We start from the raw sequence: 21,662 nt of genomic DNA on the forward strand, positions 1-21,662 counted from the left end.
CTCTAAGATAATTCATGCACAACTCTTGTTTTCTGTGTTTACTAAGTAAAGCATAGTACAAGGGAAGGATGTGGATAAATTAAACTAACCAGAGAAAGCAATGGTAAAGTAGGGAAGGTACTTTCTAGGTGTTGTGATAGCTCAGTTGGCCATTTTCCCCAGTTCCTGAATAAAAGTGAAAACTGTGATACCCCAGACTATTCTTTGTGGTATTGATCTGAGACCTTGCAGAGTTCCATAAAGATGGGCAGAAGTGATTGCAAAGATCAAGGGGGAAACAAATAACATAGAGAGTCAAGACATCAGTTACATTCTTGGTCAAACTTATTACAAGATGTGTTATCAAAACCCATAGGCTATCACTCATATGGTGACATACCATCAGCACACAGTATTAGGGCTCCACTGCTCACACTGACTCTGAGCCTGGTTTCCATCACCATCCTGAGATGAATGGCAGTCTTTTAACACACTTATGGAATTGGCCCCCAACAAGTCAATACTGACAGCATACACCTAAGAAATTGCCTAGAAATGTTATGCCAAACAATCACAACTATATTAATTGAAGACTGTGAAGTGAACTTATTCATATGCCCCTTGTTAGTCAAAATTATGTTCAGTGGTATGTAACAGAAACATCCAAATCACTGGTGAATCACCTGGAAAATTAAATAAGACAGAGGTTTGTTTCTTTCAAATAAAATCCATAGTGTGTGTATATGAGTATGTGTGTGTTGTCCTTGAATGGCATGCCTATGTGTGTGCTAAGTTGCTTCAGTCATGCCCAACTCTTTGTGACCCTATGGACTGAAACTTGCCAGGCTCCTCTGTCCATGGGATTCTCCAGGCAAGAATACTGGAGTGGGTTGTCATATCCCCCTCCAGGGTATCTTCCTAACCCAGGGATCAAACCCAGGTCTCCTGCATTGCAGGTAGATTCTTTACTTGGCCACTGCTGAGTTTTCCAAATTTGCTGACATAATGAGTGCAGCACTTTAACAGCATCATCTTTGAGGATTTTAAATAGCTCAGCTGGAATTCCATCACCACCATTAGTTTTGTTTGTAGTCATGCTTCCTAAGAATGGTCATCTGAATCAAATTCTCCCATTCCTGTCCATTTTAGCTCACTGATTCCTAAGAGGTTGATGTTCACCCTTGCCATCTCCTGCTTGACCATGTCCAATTTACCTTGATTCATGAACCTAACACTCCAGTTTCCTATGAAATACTGTTGTTTATAGCATCGGACTTTACATTCACCACCAGACACATTCATAAGTGTCATATCTTCTTTGGCCCAGCCTCTTCACTCTTTCTGGAGCTATTAGTAATTATTCTCAGCTCTCTCCCAGAAGCATATTGGACACTTTTTGACCTAGGGGCTCATCTTCTGGCATCATATCCTTTGCCTTTTCATATTATCCATGGGCTTCTCCAGGCAAGAATACTGGAGTGGGTTGCCATTTCCTTCTTTAGTGAATCATGTTTTGTCAGAATTCCTCACTATGATCTGTCCATCTTGGGCGGCCCTGCAGGGCACGGCTTATAGCTTCACTGAGCTACACAAGCCCTTTCACCAAGACAAGACTGTGATCCATGAAGCAGGGAGCCATTTTCCACCTTTGAAAGTTTATTTGTCAATATTTACATTTTAAGATTACTCATTAAACCTGTAAGAAAACTCATTAGCAGCTCTAATTTTGCCAACTTTTAAATCTAAATCTAAATTTAAAATTTCTTCTATATCTTCAAATTCATTAAAAAAACATATCTTAAAAATACTGTTTTTGATTAAAGCTATAATTATATTATATTAACTATATATATGGAGAAGGCAATGGCACCCCACTCCAGTACTCTTGCCTGGAGAATCCCATGGATGGAGGAGCCTGGTGGGCTGCAGTCCATGGGGTCGCTAAGAGTCGGACACGACTGAGTAACTTCACTTTCACTTTTCACTTTCATGCATTGGAGAAGGAAATGGCAACCCACTCCAGTGTTCTTGCCTGGAGAATCCCAGGGACGGGGGAGCCTGGTGGGCTGCGGTCTATGGGGTCGCACAGAGTCAGACAACTGAAGCGACTTAGCAGCAGCAGCAGCAGCAACTATATATAGGTATATCATAATTCTTATTTTGTGTTTGGGTATAGCCAATTAACAATGTTGAGATATTTTCAGGTGAACAGTGAAGGGACTCAGGCATATATATACAAGTAACCCATTCTCAACTAGCTCCTAACTAAGACTGTTGTCCATTCTCTATTTTTTCTTTTCCTCTTGTTTTTAATGAGATAACACTTTATTCACTGTACTTGCTGCTTGATGTCTTCTTTTTTTCTATCAGCTCAAGATTCATAAGGCTATTTTCTTCTTTAGCAAGTAGATTTGGCAGCCCGCTCCAGTATTCTTGACTGAAAAATCCCACGATAGAGGAGCCTGGCACGCCACAGTCCATGGGGTAGCAGAATCAGACACAACTGGCATGCGTGCACAACTATTGGTATGAGAGCTGCTAATATTGCCATGTATTAGAAAATGTGACCTATATCCTGGTTATTTCAAAATAGCATCAGTTGGCTCTGTCTTCAAAGGTATGTAGTGTGACTGTTAAAGTTCGAGTAAATAAGCTAAGGCAAGGTCAAAGTTACTTTTTTTAAAAACTGCATAAGCCTTATTAAGTTTATTTTAGGCTAGCATGAAGAAAGGCATTATATGGGTCAGACAGATTATACCTTTGCCTGCTAGGCATCTAAAGGTAATTTACATAAAATTTACATTAAAATTTATTATTTCTGTAGTTTAGTAAGCCAGTCTTTCATTTTTATACAACAATCTCTTAACACCTTGTATTTGCATATCTTATTAAAATGTTTTAAAATGTTTTCACCTATATTAATTCACAGCCACACGGTGAACATGGCAATTATGCTGCTTTTATGGATCACAAATTTGAGCTTCAAAGAAGGTAAGTTTGTGATAGAGATAAGCCTGACTTGATGAATTAAAATCTCTTTATAAAATACCTCTAGTTTTGTATACAAAAGACTGCTCACGTGTTGAATACTATGGCCATTTATAATGATTAGGAAACAAACTATATTTATGAATCATGGGTCCAACCAATATACAAAGAAAAGTTAGCCTTCTTGAAAAAGAAAACATTGAATTTAAAGTTTCCAAGTTAATTACAGAAATAGAGTCACAGATGCAGAAACCAATTTTATGGTTACCAGGGAGGAAATGGGGAGGGGATGGATAAATGGGGAAACTGGAATTGTCTTATACACCATATTATATATTATATGTAAAATAGAGAACTAATAAAGACTTACCATATAGCACAGAGAACTCTTCTTTGTACTCTGTAATGACCTATATGGGAAAAGAATCTAAAAGATTCTAAAAGAATCTAATCTAAAAGTTATATATATCAGATCAGATCAGATCAGATCAGTCGCTCAGTCGTGTCCGACTCTTTGCAACCCCATGAATTGCAGCACGCCAGGCCTCCCTGTCCATCACCAACTCCCGGAGTTCACTCAGACTCACGTCCATCGAGTCTGTGATGCCATCCAGCCCTCTCATCCTCTGTCATCCCCTTCTCCTCCTGCCCCCAATCCCTCCCAGCATCAGAGTCTTTCCAATGAGTTAACTCTTCCCATGAGGTGGCCAAAGTACTGGAGTTTCAGCTTTAGCATCATTCCTTCTAAAGAAATCCCAGGGCTGATCTCCTTCAGAATGGACTGGTTGGATCTCCTTGCAGTCCAAGAGGCTCTCTAGACTCTTTTCCAACACCACAGTTCAAAAGCATCAATTCTTCGGCACTCAGCCTTCTTCACAGTCCAACTCTCACACCCATACATGACCACTGGAAAAACCATAGCCTTGACTAGACGGACCTTTGTTGGCAAAGTAATATCTCTGCTCTTGAATATGCTATCCAGGTTGGACATAACTTTCCTTCCAAAGACTAAGCATCTTTTAATTTCATGGCTGCAGTCACCATCTGCAGTGATTTTGGAGCCCAGAAAAATAAAGTCTGACACTGTTTCCACTGTTTCCCCATCTATTTCCCATGAAGTGGTGGGACCGGATGCCATGATCTTCGTTTTCTGAATGTTGAGCTTTAAGCCAACTTTTTCACTCTCCACTTTCACTTTCATCAAGAGGCTTTTGAGTTCCTCTTCACTTTCTGCCATAAGGGGGGTGTCATCTGCATATCTGAGGTTATTGATATTTCTCCCAGCAATCTTGATTCCAGTTTGTGTTTCTTCGAGTCCAGCATTTCTCATGATGTACTCTGCATATAAGTTAAATAAACAGGGTGACAATATACAGCCTTGACGAACTCCTCTTCCTATTTGGAACCAGTCTGTTGTTCCATGTCCAGTTCTAACTGTTGCTTCCTGACCTGCATACAAATTTCTCAAGAGGCAGATCAGGTGGTCTGGTATTCCCATCTCTTTTAGAATTTTCCACAGTATATTGTGATCTACACAGTCAAAGGCTTTGGCATAGTCAATAAAGCAGAAATAGATGTTTTTCTGGAACTCTCTTGCTTTTATAATGATCCAGTAGATGTTGGCAATTTGATCTCTGCTTCCTCTGCCTTTTCTAAAACCAGCTTGAACATCAGGAAGTTCACAGTTCACCTATTGCTGAAGCCTGCCTTGGAGAATTTTGAGCATTACTTTACTAGCATGTGAGATGAGTGCAATTGTGCAGTAGTTTGAGCATTCTTTGGCATTGCCTTTCTTTGGGATTGGAATGAAAACTGACCTTTTCCAGTCCTGTGGCCACTGCTGAGTTTTCCAAATTTGCTGGCATATTGAGTGAAGCACTTTCACAGCATCATCTTTCAGGATTTGGAATAGCTCAACTGGAATTCCATCACCTCCACTAGCTTTGTTCGTAGTGATGCTTTCTAATGCCCACTTGACCTCACCTTCCAGGATGTCTGGCTCTAGGTCAGTGATCACACCATTGTGATTATCTGGGTCATGAAGATCTTTTTTGTACAGTTCTGTGTATTCCTTCCATCTCTTCTTAATATCTTCTGCTTCTGTTAGGTCCATACCATTTCTGTCCTTTATCAAGCTCATCTTTGCATGAAATGTTCCTTTGATATCTCTGATTTTCTTGAAGAGATCCCTAGTCTTATATATATAACTAATTCATAACTAACAGAAGCAGAAGATATTAAGAAGAGGTGGCAAGAATACACAGAACTGTACAAAAGAGATCTTCATAACCCAGATAATCACGATGGTGTGATCACTCACCTAGATCCAGACATCCTGGAAGGTGAGGTCAAGTGGGCCTTAGAAAGCATCACTATAAACAAAGATAGTGGAGGTGACAGAATTCCAGTTGAGCTATTTCAAATCCTGAAAGATGATGCTGTGAAAGTGCTGCACTCAATATGCCAGCAAATTTGGAAAACTCAGCAGTGGCCAGAGGACTGGAAAAGGTCAGTTTTCATTCCAATACCAAAGAAAGGCAATGCCAAAGAATGCTCAAACTACTGCACAATTGCACTCATCTTACACGCTAGTAAAGTAATGCTCAAAATTCTCCAAGGCAGGCTTCAGCAATAGGTGAACTGTGAACTTCCAGATGCTCAAGCTGATTTTAGAAAAGGCAGAGGAACCAGAGATCAAATTGCCAACATCTGCTGGATCATTATAAAAGCAAGATAGTTCCAGAAAAACATCGATTTCTGCTTTATTGACTATGCCAAAGCCTTTGACTGTGTGGATCACAATAAACTCTGGAAAATTCTGAAAGAGATGGGAATACCAGATCACCTGACCTGCCTCTTGAGAAACCTGTATGCAGGTCAGGAAGCAACAGTTAGAACTGGACATGGAACAATAGACTGGTTCCAAATAGGAAAAGGAGTATCAAGTTTATATATTGTCACCCTGCTTATTTAACTTATACGCAAAGTTCATCATGAGAAACGCTGAACTGGAAGAAGCACAAGCTGAAATCAAGATTGCTGGGAGAAATATCAATAACCTCAGATATGCAGATGACACCACCCTTATGGCACAAAGTGAAGAAGAACTAAAAAGCCTCTTGATGAAAGTGAAAGAGGAAAGTGGAAAAGTTTGCTTAAAGCTCAACATTCAGAAAACTAAGATCATGGCATCCGGTCCCATCACTTCATGGGAAATAGACGGGGAAACATTGGAAACTGTCAGACTTTATTTTTCTGGGCTCCAAAATCACTGCAGATGGTGATTGCAGCCATGAAATGAAAAGACGCTTACTCCTTGGAAGGAAAGTTATGACCAACCTACATAGCATATTCAAAAGCAGAGATACTACTTTGCCAGCAAAGGTCCATCTAGTCAAGACTATGGTTTTTCCAGTGGTCATGTATGGATGTGAGAGTTGGACTGTGAAGAAAGCTGAGTGCCAAAGAATTGATGCTTTTGAACTGTGGTATTGGGGAAGACTCTTGAGAGTCCCTTGGATGGCAAGGAGATCCAACCAGTCCATCCTAAAGGAGACCAGTCCTGGGTGTTCATTGGAAGGAATGATGCTAAAGCTGAAACTCCAGTACTTTGGCCACCTCATGTGAAGAGTTGACTCATTGGAAAAAACTGTGATGCTGGGAGGGATTGGAGGCAGGAGGAGAAGGGGACGACAGAGGATGGGATGGCTGGATGGCATCACCGATTTGATGCACATGAGTTTGCGTGATCTATGGGAGTTGGTCGGAGAAGGCAATGGCACCCCATTCCAGTACTCTTGCCTGGAAAATCCCATTGATGGAGGAGCCTGGTAGGCTGCAGACCATGGGGTCTCGAAGAGTCAGACACGACTAAGTGACTTCACTTTCACTTTTCACTTTCATGCATTGGAGAAGGAAATGGCAACCTACTCCAGTGTTCTTGCCTGGAGAATCCCAGGGACGGGGGAGCCTGGTGGGCTGCCGTCTATGGGGTCGCACAGAGTCGGCCACGACAGAAGCGACTTAGCAGCAGCAGCAGTAGCAGCATGGGAGTTGGTGATGGACAGGGAGGCCTGGCGTTCTGCGATTCATGGGGTCACGAAGAGTCGGACACGACTACAACTTTCTTTATCCTTTGATTGTACTCTGCTCTACATTTAAATTTCATAGGTGTACATGGGAACAAGCACCTCTCTGTATATTAGGAGAATAAGGTCAATTAAACAATTAAGAATCTCTTAGCAGTGTAGGACCTTGATACTGCTTTCAGTGATGCTAACTATTCCAGCTCAGTCTGAATATAAATCAGGCATCGTAAATAAGTCAGCTCCGTTTCATTTTCTCTTAGCATTTTAGCCTTTATAATCATTGCTTGTTCCTACTAGGCCAATAACCAAAAATAATTCAGCTACTTGGTTTTGAGTAACTCAAAGATGTGTCAACTAATTAGGCTATTTGAAAATACAATTGTAATTAAAACAATGAGTACTGAGGGGGTAATGTCTCAGTATTTATGGTTTTAGAACACCTGTATAATCTGTGGCACAATTGAACTCAGCCTAATACAAATGTTAGAATTTATAAAATGTCATCAAATGCTTGTGGCCCACTTCTATAAAAAGCATGAATAATTCACAATACTATATATGGAATTAGATTTTGCTGCCCCAATTCCATTTAAATGAGTGTGTTTATGAGTCGCCAGTTTCATTTTCCCCTACTTATACGTGGTGACCTTTCACTTATGAGCTGGAAAGCAATCAACTCTCGGCACAGAATAAGATCAAGAAAAATAAATTTAAATATTTATAGTAAACATTTATGATGGCATGTGCATTAATGATTCTGAACACATTTTTGTTTAGAAAAGAAAAGGTGTATAAAATCCATTCACCGCACAAATATTTATTGAGAAGTTTCCAAGTGCCTACCCAAGCATGTTGCATGGTTCCAATGAAAATTACATAATAAAACATGTGGACAAAGTATTGAATAATATCCAATGTACTTTATCTTATTTTATCAGGTTTTTCAAAAGATGCATTAATTCAGAGAATGAAAACTGCCAATATGTAAGTGATTCCTCCAAATTTCTACCTATTATTTTTTATATGTTGCACCTAGATAGCATATTCAAAAGCTGAGACATTAGTTTGCCAACAAAGGTTCGTCTAGTCAAGGCTATGGTTTTTCCTATGGTCATGTATGGATGTGAGAGTTGGACTGTGAAGAAGGCTGAGCACCGAAGAATTGATGCTTTTGAACTGTGGTGTTGCAGAAGACTCTTGAGAGTCCCTTGGACTGCAAGGAGATCTAACAAGTCCATTCTGAAGGAGATCAGCCCTGGGATTTCTTTGGAAGGAATGATGCTAAAGCTGAAACTCCAGTACTTGGGCCACTTCATGCAAAGAGTTGACTCATTGGAAAGACTTTGATGCTGGGAGGGATTGGGGGCAGGAGGAGAAGGGGACGACAGAGGATGAGATGGCTGGATGGCATCACTGACTCGATGGACATGAGTCTGAGTGAACTCCAGGAGTTGGTGATGGACAGGGAGGCCTGGCATGCTGCAATTCATGGGGTCACAAAGAGTTGGACACGACTGAGCGACTGATCTGATCTGATCTGATACTCAAAAACGGGGGTAATCATGAAAACAATGTTAAAAGCCAGTAGGAGGTAGCTTACTGCCGACTGTGTCTTAGGTGTTACTGGTCTCATACTTTTTTATTTCCTTTAAAATCCATCTCAATACCCTATGTCAGTTCCCTCTATATTCCAATGTATTCTGGGGCTCATATCATGAGCACAAAACACAGTGCTATTCAACTTTATTTGTACACCTATCACAGAACCCATTTCACTATGGCTTGTGTTTTTACATGATTGTTTTCTGCCCTCATGACAATGTCAGGTTATGCCTTTATTCCACTGGTTCCTACAGTATTTGTGCAATATTTGTACATGATGGATGTTCTAGAAATCACTGGGAAGTGAACCCATCTCATCACTCCTTTGTACAGAAGCCTGGGATGACTCTGCATTGCCAACCACATTTGACTTACCAAAGCAAAGAGAGCCCTTAACACCCTGGCCCCAGACAGCTTTTCAAACTTCACAGTCACTCCACTTCACACTTTCTAAAATCCATTGACAGTGAACAACTCAATTGTCTTGAACTTTCTCACTTTGCTTTGCTCAAGCTGTTCTAATCTGTCATAAATGTCTCTTTTCCTATTCCTTTGGCTGGCTGACTCCATCCATACTTCAGTTCCCAACTCAGTTGTCCTCTTTTTTTCTATAACATGTCCCAAACATTTCTTTTTCTACTTCCTTACATATAACTTTATATTTATCTCTATTTTATAACATCAAATAGATTTAGAGTTATATCTGATTTACTATGAGCAGCATATGTGCAGAAAGAGGCCACTTTTCTCATATAAACTAGGTTTTTTATTGAAAAAGACTTATGGCCTAAAGTACAAATAACTTAACATTTTCATGTCTTGTTCAGTCAAACAGAGTGAAGAGCATAAGTCTCAGATTCAAATGATTATTTAGATCCCCTCCCCTTTTCTCACTAACTGTGACTTGCATATGTAACATAATATTTGAGAGGTAGTTGTTGTTGTTCAGCCTCTCACTCGTGTCCAACTCTTTCTGCCCCCACAAATTGTAGCATGCCAGGCTTCTCTGTCCTTCATTATCTCCCAGAGTTTGCTCAAACTCATGTCCCTTGAGTCAGTGATGTCATCCAACCATCTCATTCTCTGTTGCCCTCTTCTCCTCCTGCCTTCAATCTTTTCCAGCATCAGGGTCTTTTCAAAAGAGTCAGCTCTTCGCATCAGGTGGCCAAAGTATTAGAGATTCAGTTTCAGCATCAATCCTTCCAGGGAATATTCAGGATTGATTTCCTTTAGGACTGACTGGTTTGATCTCCTTGCAGTCCATGGGACTCTAAACAGTCTTCTCCAGCACCAGTTTCCTCCTTTGTAAATCATATCTGCACCATAGGGTTATAGAAAAAGTTGTACACCTTAAATACATACAATTTTTATTTGCCAATCATACTTCAGTAGCTTGGGAAAAAACTGAAGTCCCAACTTCAGCATTGACAGCAAGTAAGCAGGTGTACAACACATTTTCGATCTTATTACGCCAAAAGTAATGCCTTTAGAGCCTCTACAGATTTTATTTCTGCTTTTCAGTGTATAAATATATATTAGGCCAATTTTGAAGTCAGACTACCTGGACATAGATCATAATTCTGCTCCTGAATCTTTGTGCAATTTATTTAACCTTTCTGTGCTTTAAATTGTTTATAGGATTACTGTCAGCATCAAGGAAACTAAACTATATAAAGCACTTTGAACAGTCTCTGATATACAGTAAATTTGAGATGTGTATTAGCTATTATTTTATTCTTATTTGCTTTAAAATAGGAGCATCTTATTGACAACAATCTGTTAACACTGTCTACGTACAATCTTATAGAAGAATAACTGAATGAAAATTTTTAAAGGGGGGAGATTTCTAAAACTAGGAAGACTCCTGATACTCAATGCTACCAGGGTACAATATGTATTACCTTTCATCTGCTTTACTTTTTTTAGCCAGTTTTATATCTTCCTCTTATTTTTAGCTATTGTGGATATATTTTTTGTCCAGTATCATAGAATATATCATAGGCAGCCATACTTTACTGCACCAGAGAAGTAAAAATTAAGTTTTTGTCCTCTCAGTGTCCATGTTTGTTAGGGCAATTAAATAGCCTTGTTTAGGCTTCAGAGACAAAACCAAGCAGGCCTCTGACCTTACTTCTAACCTGCCTGGACAGGGTCCGGACTGTAAGTGACTACCTGCCGTGAGTGCAAGCCTAGTGGCATCATAGAAAAGATGAGGAAAGAACTTTGAGATTGTTGAACCCCTGAAGGGAGCCTGGCCAACAAAGCCCTCGGCTTACCGACATTCCAAATTTTACAAGACAAAACAAACAGCATTAACATGAATCCAGGCTTGCAGTTCCGTCACAGATTGCTGAGGATATCAGTTTGAGTCCTGGGATTATACAGAGGAAACGGAACTGCAATTTTTGAAGTCTCACCCACAGAGAGCAGACATGCTGCCTGGGACCTTTTCTCAGTTGGGACTCCAGATGTGCTGTGACACAGGATTTCCCAATACCATTTAAGTCTGGTTGTTAGTCAAAACCCAATTTGGTGATGTATCCTCTGCTGTTTCTATTTCTCTTTTCTTTTCATGTTTGTATATTGAAAGCAAGCTAGATAATTCTCTAGTAAATATTGGTATTATTTATTTGTATATAATAAGTAGCTTATTTTGTTAACAAAGCCTTTGAACCTTTGAGATGAAAGTGCAAACTTTTGGCAAAATAATCTGCCAACACCAAAGAAGAACACAGGTACCCACTTGGCTTACTCTTTGTTGGGTAATGGGATAATCTGACTGTTGAGGTCTAATCAGAGTGCAGAGTTGTGTTATTTTCAGTCCTTCCAGAACCATGTAATATAGGGGATGGGTGCTTTTAATCAAAAAAAAAAAAAAAGGAAAAAGGAGAGGGGATTCTATTTAGGCAAAAATAATACATGTCTAATACATCTACTTTCTAGAACAAAGAACAAACTGGAATGAAGAGAATAACATCAACTTCAGGAAAAAGGTGGTGAGAGCCTGTTTGTTCTCACTACTGTTCATGCAGGGTGCATAATTTCTCCAAGCAGAGACAACATGATCATTGTTGAACTGATTTTGGCTTACAATTCAAATACAGTGATTTCTGAGAGGATGTGGTGATGGAGCGGAGGGCATAGCAATGGTAATGGTGTTAAGGCAGGGCAATGAAATACCTAGGAAAAGTCATCTAAGACTTTAGAATTTGGTCATTTGTCAATTATGTTTGCTTCATTCTCATGAAATGTATGTACCATTTCATGTAGGTATTACCATACTGTTTCAACATTTCTGATAAATTTGATCATAATCACATTTTCACCCTGTAGATGAAAAGTCCCATGAATAATATTCCCCCAAATTGGAGAACATTGAATCTAAAGAACATCCTAGTTAGAGTTAAAATATGCCACATAGTGATATCTTATATCAATATAAAGGAACTAATCCCAAGAGAAATGTTTTAACATCACAATGGACTTTTTTTTTAATAGTAGATAAAGAGCCATTACACTTCTTAAGACAGATAGTCAGTAAATGTTTGATTATAAGGGGGAATTTATTCAGTTTGGCTGTCAATATAGACAAAGCAATTAAAAGATAGAATCTGATAACAGTATGGATGGAGGTACATCTGTGGAAATTCTGCTACTTATCAACTACTGTGGAAAGTAATTTATTCTGCTGGAAGTATATCACAGTAAACCAAAGGAAGTCTGATGTAACCTAGGTTGCAATTCCCTGTGAACATTTGCTACAGTAATTATCTCTGATTAGGAAAATAACAATAAAAATCCCCATGTTCTTATCAAGGATTCATGCTGACAGCTCTCCCAGTGGGAATGGTCATAGTGGTGTTAAAATTAAAGCTGATACTATGGACAGTGTAGTTATGCTTTATTTTAGAAAACATCGGAGTCAAGAGACTGCAAGAAAGAATTATCCTAATTCTATCAGCCTGTTCTCAGGGATCTAATAACAAGGAACTAGTCTAAGAGCCAAAGATTGTTGGTAGTTGACTAGTGGTTTTGGCTGTGGATTCTGGGCAGTTATAGCCATCTGTTCCCCAAAATTGCTTTTTAGAAAGATATATAAAACAATTAGCAAGTTGGAGTTCTGTAGACTAAGCCAGAAAAATACAATTCAGTTGAATTTGGTGCAAAATAAAGTTCATTTTAGATAAAAGAGGGAATAGAACGAATGGAATTTGTCAGAAGCTGTTGTAGGTCAAAACAAACAATGGTGATTCAGAGGTGGAAAATTTTGAAAGAGATGGGTGATATTCTTTGACAAGAAAAACTACGTGGGTGGTGAAAAGATTATGATACTAACAAATAAAACAGGATAGGGCAATAAAAGGGACAAGGTTTAAAGATGCAAACAAGGCAGTTTCTGTAGTATTCATAGTGTGTTCCTCAGAACACATTACAATAAAAAGTCTTTATAAGTAGGTTCAATAATATCACTCATGAGTCATGCTTCACACTAAGAGGGAAACAGAAGCATTGAAAACAAGCTACTAAAACTCAGCCTATCTGCAAGCGAAGTATGATGATTAATCCAATGTAAGTCTGTGGGACAGAGTGTACATGGAGGCTGATAGTAATTGTATGTCATACACCACTTGGGACAATGAGCTGCAAGCTGAATGCTCAAGAAAAACCTTGTGGATATAATAATAAACATCTTGTGTGAGTGTGTGCTTAGTTGTTCAGTTGTGTCTGACCCTTTGTGATCCCATGGACAATAGCCTGCCAGGTTCCTCTGTTCATAGAATTTTCCAGACAAGAATACTGGGGCAGGTTGCCATTTCCTACTGCAGGGGATCTTCCAGGCCCAGGGATCAAACTCATATCTCTTATATCTCCTGCATTAGCAGGTGAATTCTTTACCTAGGAAGCCTAATAAACATCTTAAAATAATGAAGAGAGCACCAAGAAAATAGACATCCAACAGATGCACAGATAATACACAAGATATTGTGTATTAGGCAAAGGGGGCCACAAGACAAAGAGCCAGTGGACAGTAAATTCAAACATACCAAGAATCTGGCTTTGCACCTGTTCAATGTGGAATGGACAGTTGGTTTACCAGGTTTCTCAGTCATTTTAATATCTATAAAAATGATATCACTGTAGCTTTTTTGAAATCAACTAGTAAATTACATTTAGAGGAATTCTTGCTATGAAATATCTACTTTCTTAAAAAACAAAAACAAACAAAAAAAAAGCAAAAGGAACAAGCCAAAATGAAGCACACAGACCCTCCTCTCTAATGCTCCCAGAGAAGAGGATCTGCTTTGGCCCTACATTTCAATAAAGTGTAGATGTATAGAACTAGATTTGTTGTTATTTGTCTATATACTGTGTGTGCTCTGTCATGTCAGACTCTGAGATCCCATGGACAGTAGGCCGCCAGGCTCCTCTGTCTATGGGATTTCCTAGGCAAGAATACTGGAGTGGGTTGCCGTTCCCCTCACCAGGGGATCTTCCTAACCTAGGGATTGAACCTGTGTCTCTTGTGTCTCCTGTATTGGCAAGCAGGTTGTTTACCACTAGCACCATTTGAGAAGCCCTTATATCAGACACAGTTGAAATACTTTTTACTAATTGTACCATCATATTCTCTAATGTTCTGCTCAGGAAAGTCTCAAGCTACAAACAAATAGCTTTCCTTTCTTCCTTCCTCCCCTTCTTTCTTTGTTCCTTCCTTCCTTTTTGCTTTTTTATTGAACATTAAAGTAACTAAATGAAAGATGAGAAAGAGGAGGGTGAAAAAGCTGGCTTAAAACTCAACATTCAGAAAACCAAGATCATGGCATCCAGTTCCATTGCTTCATGGCAAATAGATGGTGAAAAATTGGAAAAAGTGACAGATTTTATTTTCTTGGGCTCCAAAATCACTGCAGATGTTGACTGCAGCCGTGATATTATAACACACTTGCTCCGTGGAAGAAAAGCTATGACAATCTAGACAGAGACATTACTTTCCCAATGAAGGTCCATATAGTCAAAGCTATAGTTTTTCTACAAATCATGTATGGATGTGAGAGTTGGACCATAAAGAAAGCTGAGTGCCAAAGAACTGATGCTTAACTGTGGCGCTGGAGAAGACTCTTGAGAGTCCCTTGGACAGCTAGGAGATCAAACCAGTCAATCCTAAAGGAAATCAACCCTGAATATTCATTGGAAGGACAGATACTGAAGCTGAAGGGACAGGGGAGCCTGGTGCGCTGCCGTCTGTGGGGTCTCACAGAGTCGGACATGACTGAAGCGACTTATCAGCAGCAGCAGCAGCAGTGAATTCAATTAGCCAAATGAACTCTTGCCTTTTAAAAGTCTGTATCAAGCATCTGCAAACTCTTCAAGACAGCAGCTTTAATAAATGTCTGCTAATTCTACATCTAGGCACATACTGGTCACATTTTAAAAAGAATAATCTAAACTGAAAAAAATGGCTAGTGTAAATCAAAATTATAACTACTTTAAGAAAATGTATATAAATCCTAAACAAGTTATCAGTGTGTCAAGATAAAATCTTTTGGATAGAATATCATAATGATGACTCCAAATGTCCATATTGCATGTTTCTGTCACTTAGGATCAAATTGATTCATTAGAATGATTAATCCTTAAAGTTCAAGCAACCACCTTGGATCTGGTAAAAGTCACACTTTTAGAAGCTGACCAAATTAGATAATGAATAAGTCATTTTTGCTAAAATGTTTTTGCTTTCTATTTCTCTGAACATAAATCTGTTTCTAAATCAAGATGGGGATAAAATAAATTGTTACAGAATAAATTCAATATTAAATAAATTAAAGTAATATTTAATAAGAACCTGGAATTTTCTTGTCAGTTTCATGTTTGCATTGAAGATATCTTTGTATGATTTCTTTGCTTCCTTATTCCTATTAATCTGGTTCTCACATTTTGGCCTGAGAATATTGCATCAGTTTTACAAAACAAGATTTATTCCTTCAGTTGGGACCTGACTACCCATGGAAAAGATTTAAGATATACTTAAAATTCCACACGTTTGGTCACTTAATATATTACAAAGAATCTTTGCTTTATCCTAAATGTTAAGGAACAGTGGTTGCGCTTTGCTGGAGCAGCTGTGAAGAGATACCCCATGTCCAAGGTAAGAGTAACCCAAATAAGATAGTAGGTGTTGTGAGAAGGCATCAGAGGACAGACACACTGAAACCATAATCACAGAAAACTAGTCGGTCTAATCACATGGACCACAGCCTTGTCTAGCTCAATGAAACTAAGCCATGCCAAGTGGGGCCACCCAAAATGGGTGGGTCATGGTGGAGACGTCTGACAGAATGTGGTCCACTGGAGAAGGGAATGGCAAACCACTTCAGTATTCTTGCCTTGAGAACCCCATGAACAGTATGAAAAAGCAAAAAGATAGGACACTGAAAGATGAACGCCCCAGGTCGGTAGGTGCCCAATATGTTACTGGAGATCAGTGGAGAAATAACTCCAGAAAGAATAAAGGGATGTAGCCAAAGCAAAAACAATACCCAGTTGTGGATGTGACTGGTGATAGAAGCAAGGTCCGATGGTGTAAAGAGCAATATTGCATAGGAACCTGGAATGGTTGGTCCATGAATCAAGGCAAATTGGAAGTGGTCAAACAGGAGATGGCAAGAGTGAACGTTGACATTCTAGGAATCACCTAACTAAAATGGACTGCTGCTGTTGCTGCTAAGTCGCTTCAGTTGTATCCAACTCTGTGTGACCCCATAGACGGCAGCCCACCAGGCTCCTCCGTCCCTGGGATTCTCCAGGCAAGAACACTGGAGTGGGTTGCCAGGTCCTTCTCCAATGCATGAAAGTGAAGAGTGAAAGTGAAGTCGCTAACTCGTGTCTGACTCTTAGTGACCCCATGGACTGCAGCCTACCAGGGTCCTCCATCCATGAGATTTTCCAGGCAAGAATACTGGAGTGGGTCACCATTGCCTTCTCCGAAAATGGACTGGAATGGGTAATTTAACTCAAATAACCATTATATCTACTACTGTGGGCAGGAATCCCTTAGAAGAAATAGAGTGGCCATCATGGTCAACAAAAGAGTCCAAAATGCAGGGCTTGGATGCAATCTCAAAAATGACAGAATGATCTCTGTTCATTTCTAAGGCAAATCATTCAATATCGCAGTAATCCAAGTCTATGCCCCAACCAGTAATGCTGAAGAAGCTGAAGTTGAACGGTTCTATGAAAACCTACAAGACCTTTTAGAACTAATACCCAAAAAAGATGTCCTTTTCATTATAGGGGACTGGAAAGCAAAAGTAGGAAGTCAAGAAACACCTGGAGTAACAGGCAAATTTGGCCTTGGAGTACAGAATGAAGCAGGGCAAAGACTAAAAGAGTTTTTCCAAGAGAATCCACTGGTCATAACAAACACTCTCTTCCAACAACAGAAGAGTAGACTCTACACATGGACATCACCAGATGGTCAACACCAAAATCAGATTGATTATATTCTTTGCAGCCAAAGATAGAGAAGCTCTATACAGTCAGCAAAAACAAGACCAGGAGCTGACTGTGGCTCAGATCATGAACTCCTTATTGCCAAACTAAGACTTAAATTGAAGAAAGTAGGGAAAACCACTAGACCATTCAGGTATGACTTAAATCAAATCCCTTATGATTATACAGTGGAAGTGAGAAATAGATTTAAGGGACTAGATCTGATAGAGTGCCTGATGAACTATGGGATGAGGTTCGTGACATTGTACAGGAGACAGGGATCAAGATGATTCCCATGGAAAAGAAGTGCAAAAAAGCAAAATGACTGCCTGGGGAGGCCTTACAAAGAGCTGTGAAAAGAAGAGAAGTGAAAAGCAGAAGACAAAAGGAAAGATATAAGCATGTGAATGCAGAGTTCCAAAGAATAGCAAGGAGAGAAAAGAAAGCCTTCCTCGGTGATCAATGCAAAGAAATAGAGGAAAACAACAGAATGGGAAAGATGAGAGATCTCTGCAAGAAAATTAGAGATATCAAGGGAACATTTCATGCAAAGATGGGCTCAATAAAGGACAGAAATGGTATGGACCTAACAGAAGCAGAAGATATTAAGAAGAGGTGACAAGAATACACAGAAGAACTGTACAAAAAAGATCTTCACAACCCAGATAATCACGATGGTGTGATCACTGACCTAGAGCCAGACATCCTGGAATGTGAAGTCAAGTGGGCCTTAGAAAGCATGACTATGAACAAAACTAGTGGAAGTGACGAAATTCCAGTTGAGCTATTTCAAATCTTGATAGATGAAGCTGTGAAAGTGCTTCACTCAATATGCCAGCAAATTAGGAAAACTCAGCAGTGGCCACAGGACTGGAAAAGGTCAGTTTTCATTCCAATCCCAAAGAAAGGCAATGCCAAAGAATGCTCAAATTACCACACAATTGCACACATCTCACACACTAGTAAAATAATGCTCAAAATTCTCCAAGCCAGACTTCAGCAATATGTGAACCATGAACTTCCTGATGTTCAAGCTGGTTTTAGAAAAGGCAGAGGAACCAGAGATCAAATTGCCAACATCTGCTGGATCATTGAAAAAGCAAGAGAGTTCCAGAAAAACATTGATTTCTGCTTTATTGACTATGCCAAAGCCTTTGACTGTGTGGATCAAAATAAATTTGGAAAATTCTAAAAGAGATGGGAATACCAGACCCCCTGACCTGCTTCTTGGGAATCCTGTGTGCTGTCAGGAAGCAATAATTAGAATGGGACATGGAACAACAGACTGGTTCCAAATAGGAAAAGGAGTACGTCAAGGCTGTATATTGTCAACCTGCTTATTTAACATGTATGCAGAGTACATCATGAGAAATGCTGGGCTGTAAGACGCACAAGCTGGAATCAAGATTGCTGGGAGAAATATCAATAACCTCAGATATGCAGATGACAGCACCCTTATGGCAGAAAGTGAAGAGGAACTATAAAGCCTCTTGATGAAAGTGAAAGAGGAGAGTGAAAAAGTTGGCTTAAAACTCAACATTCAGAAAATGAAGATCATGGCATCCGGTCCCATACCTTCATGGGAAATTGATGTGGAAACAGTGTCAGACTTTATTTTGGGGGGCTCCAAAATCACTGGAGATGGTGATTGCAGCCATGAAATTAAAAGACGCTTACTCCTTGGAAGAAAAGTTATGACCAACGTAGATAGCATATTCAAAAGCAGAGATACTACTTTGACAACAAAGGTCCGTCTAGTCAAGGCTGTGGTTTTTCTAGTGGTCATGTATGGATGTGAGAGTTGGACTGTGAAGAAAGCTGAGCACCGAAGAATTGATGCTTTTGAACTGTGGTGTTGAAGAAGACTCTTGAGAGTCCCTTGGACTGCAAGGAGATCCAACCAGTCCATTCTAAAGGAGATCAGTCCTGGGTGTTCTTTGGAAGGACTGATGCTAAAGCTGAAACTCCAATACTTTGGCCACCTCATGGGAAGAGTTGATTCATTGGAAAAGACTCTGGTGCTTGGAGGGATTGGGGGCAGGAGGAGAAGGGGATGACAGAGGATGAGATGGCTGGATGGCATCACCGACTCAATGGACATGAGTTTGAGTGAACTCCGGGAGATGGTGATGGACATGGAGGCCTGGTGTGCTGCAATTCATGGGGTCGCAAAGAGTCGGACATGACTGAGCCACTGAACTGAACTGAAATGTGTACAGAATTTAGTCATTTTGTCTGCTGTGAAACCAAAATAGTGCTACTAAGCAGAAAGAGCCAAATTATTTATGCTTTCATTCCTGTGAGAAACTGTTAATTATTATTTGATAATTATTTTATTCTATAAAATAGTATTTTCTTAGCAAAACGATTTCACTATTCCTAGTTTATGTCCTCATTATGATTATTAGGGATGATACTACCAGTTACATAAAATACAAGAAATAAAAATTGAATTTTTTGAGTTATAATTTAGAAAGATTTTGGCCTTAACAGGCATCAGGCTTAAAACTGAGAATAGGATAAGCTTTAGTATAAAATTATACTTGAGCAAATGAATCATTTCACCATCTCTAGTTTTGGAACTCCCAAAGTAGTCTATTTTCCACCATTTTCAGAGCTACCAACCTAGACTGAGCCTGCCCGCTTTGGAATGTCTGCTGTTCAGTCACTAAGTCATGTCTGACTCTGCAACCCCATGAACTGCAGCATGCCAGTCTTCCCTGTCCTTCATTATCTCCCAGAGTTTGCTCAAATTCATGTCAGTTGAGACAGTGATACCATGCAACCATCTGATCCTCTGTTGCCCTCTTCCCTTCTTGCCCTCCATTTTTCACAGCATCAGGGTCTTTTCCAAAGAGTTGGCTCTTCGCAACAGGTGACCAAAGTATTGGAGTTTCAGCTTCAGCATCAATCCCTCCAATGAATGTTCAGGACCGATTTCCTTTAGGATGGACTGGTTGGATCTTCTTGCTGTCCAAGGGACTCTCAAGAGTCTTCTCTGACACCACAGTTCAAAAGCATCAATTCTTTGGCACTCAGGTTTCTTTATGGTCCAACTCTCACATCCATACATGACTTCTGGAAAAACCATAGCTTTGACTATACTTTTATAAAAATTGTTGCCATAGCATTTAGTATAAAAATCAAAATTATTCACCATGTTTTATAAGAATCCTACATATTTTGGCCTCTGTCTCCCTCTGATCTCATTTCCTAACACTACTATATTTTAGGTACACGTGCCTTCTTCCTGTTTATGAGCCAGCACACTTCTTCCATTCCAGGATCTTTATACCAGCTTTTCTCTCTTCTTGCAATGTTCTTCACCTATAACATCCACCAACCTCTTTTCATCTGTTAAATGTCAGTTCCAAAATCATCTTCTCAGAGGGGGCATTGCCAGTGCCTCTCACCTAATGATGTCAGTTGTCAAATCCTTCTCTATGACTTAAATCTTTGTAATTTTTTAAAATAGTTTTTAACAGTCTCTAAAATTTTACTGGGGGTCCCTTGGTGGCTCTGACAGTGAAGAATCTGTCTGCTATGTGGGAGGCCTGGGTTCGATTCCTGGGTCAGGGAGATCACCTGGAAAATGGAAGGGCTGGCCACTCCAGTATTCTTGCCTGGAGAATTCCATGGACAGAGGAGCCTGGTGTGCTATTTGTTAATTTCATTATTTGTTAATTACCTGAACCCCCAGTTCCGGATGAGGAAGCATTTTGTCTGTCTTGTTCACTGTTGTATCCCTTGTTGCCATACGGTGTATGACACATACCAAATACACAGTAAATATTGGTTGAATTAATGAATCATTTAGCATAGCATTTCAAAGTGGAATTCATAGTGAGGTTTAGGAGACACTGTACACATGTTTATATAAATTTTTTAAAAGCATATAGAGAACAGTTTTTAAAAAGTAGAATGAAGTTTTCAGGTGCAGGGTTGGAGCCTCTCAGCATCTCATGAAAATGCATAAAGATAATGAAAATGTCAACATCTTGGTAGACAATGCATCACATGTTGTTTGCCTTTCTGTACTTGTTGTGGCAAGTACACTTCGTGTGTGTGTGTGTGTGTGTTTCCTGGATGATCTTTTCAAGTCTTTTTGTATAAGAACAGCCTTGAAGATAAACTACTACTCTTTGGAACAAAGGGCAGGTTTGTTTTCTATCGAGGATAATAAAGATAATGTCTCCCAGCAAGTCAAAAGTTGGGAAGGTTTGCTAGAAGAGCTCTTTATAAGATTGGGAAAAGTTGCCTAACCTCAGGGTTGTGACACAGGCCCGCTGGGTATGCAGCATCTTCCACCTTCTCCCTATGGACTTGTAGGGAAAGAGGAACTGAGGCAAACCAGAGGTTCATGCTGCCTGCAGGGCCGTGAGTAACAAAATCCATTGTCTGTGACACAGAGTTTTGTTTTCTGTCAGCATATACAAGGCTGTGTAGGCTAATTTCTTAGCCTGCAAACTGTGTAAATTTTCAAACCTTCACAGTTCTTGGCACCATTGTAGTATA

General features: G+C 39.6%; 1 long non-coding RNA gene across 1 annotated transcript in view; it reads left to right on the forward strand.

Annotated features, from left to right (window-relative positions):
- LOC132346724 (uncharacterized) overlaps positions 1-21,662 on the forward strand; it is a 71,117-nt gene that overhangs the window by 10,168 nt on the left and 39,287 nt on the right. Inside the window, exons 2-3 of the long non-coding RNA XR_009496640.1 lie at positions 2,909-2,970; positions 7,994-8,039. This is a non-coding gene — a long non-coding RNA (uncharacterized lncRNA). The remainder of the gene's footprint in view (positions 1-2,908; positions 2,971-7,993; positions 8,040-21,662) is intronic.

The sequence above is a fragment of the Bos taurus genome, chromosome 12 (genome assembly GCF_002263795.3).
Source record: "Bos taurus isolate L1 Dominette 01449 registration number 42190680 breed Hereford chromosome 12, ARS-UCD2.0, whole genome shotgun sequence".
Taxonomy (NCBI): Eukaryota; Metazoa; Chordata; class Mammalia; order Artiodactyla; family Bovidae; genus Bos; species Bos taurus.